The following is a 1159-nucleotide window of genomic DNA, read 5'->3' as shown; positions in this document are numbered from 1 at the left end:
GGGGGGGGGGGGGGGGGGGGGGGGGCGCAAAGTGTGTGTACACAGAAAAAATTGTTTGGTGAATGTCACCGACTAGTTGTTTACATTCATCAACTAATTGTTGAAATTTACCAACTACATAATAACTTTGTCGAGGGAATTTTATTTGCACCAATTATTATTTGGTTGTTAATTTTCAAATATACATGATTTTATAGGAAATACGCTGTTAGAAATTTCTGGAAATTTCAGTCACAGCGTCATCTGAATTTTCGATGTTGAGAGGTTGAATTTAACTGCGAATGAAAGTGTTAACTAAATTTTTCATTCATCTTGAAAATTCCAGAAAATGGGGTTTTTTATGTTAAACAATTATTGATTTTTCAATGAAAGCTTGAATTTCCAACCTCATCGTGAAAATAGATAGAGAGAATAGAATAGATTGAGAATTCAGAATAGTTGTTGCCTGAATTTTCAAAATTTACAAGGTTTTTCAGTGCCACATAGGGGAGGGTGTGCCTGTACCGCTCAGCGGGTAATACCATTCACCCGATTTTCTCCGCAACCATCAACTTAAAAATTTCTTTCTGTTCCTGATCATGAAGAATTTGATGATAGGATGTGATTGTTTGAACATTTTCACTTTATTTACCACTTTAAATATGAAAAAACACGTAACGAAGTTTTGAGGTCTTTACAGTGCACAATTTGTGGACTTTTAATTAAGGTTTTTGATAGTTTCAAACGCTCAATTCTCATATTAAACTGTGGTTATTCGATTCGTGGTACTTTCACGCGTAATTTGAAACCAATTCGAACTTAAAACTCCACTCATGTCAATAATTATCAACTATTTTGTTGACGCCGAGCGGAGCCGGTAATACCGCTCATAGGATCGGCCACGTAGTTGCTCGACAGCACTCGGTACAGGTTAGGTTGCGGCGCGAGCGATACACGAAAAACCCTATGAGCGGCATTGAAATCGTGCCGAGCGGTATTACCCAACGGTGGGTAGTACCGCTCAATACGCTCTCTCTTTTATTTTCAATCAATTTTGTGGATTCTAAGGAAAATTAGGCGTCTACACTTCGAGAATAACGAGTTCAATAATTAAAGAAGTCTCACAAATACGTTTTTTATACTCAAGTTGAAATATAAAATATAAAACTGGCATTACCCC

Source organism: Diachasma alloeum, unplaced genomic scaffold (genome assembly GCF_001412515.2).
Source record: "Diachasma alloeum isolate Michigan unplaced genomic scaffold, Dall2.0 Dall_scaffold_00178, whole genome shotgun sequence".
Taxonomy (NCBI): Eukaryota; Metazoa; Arthropoda; class Insecta; order Hymenoptera; family Braconidae; genus Diachasma; species Diachasma alloeum.
The sequence above is the reverse complement of the archived record's forward strand: the minus strand, read 5'-3'. Positions refer to the sequence as shown.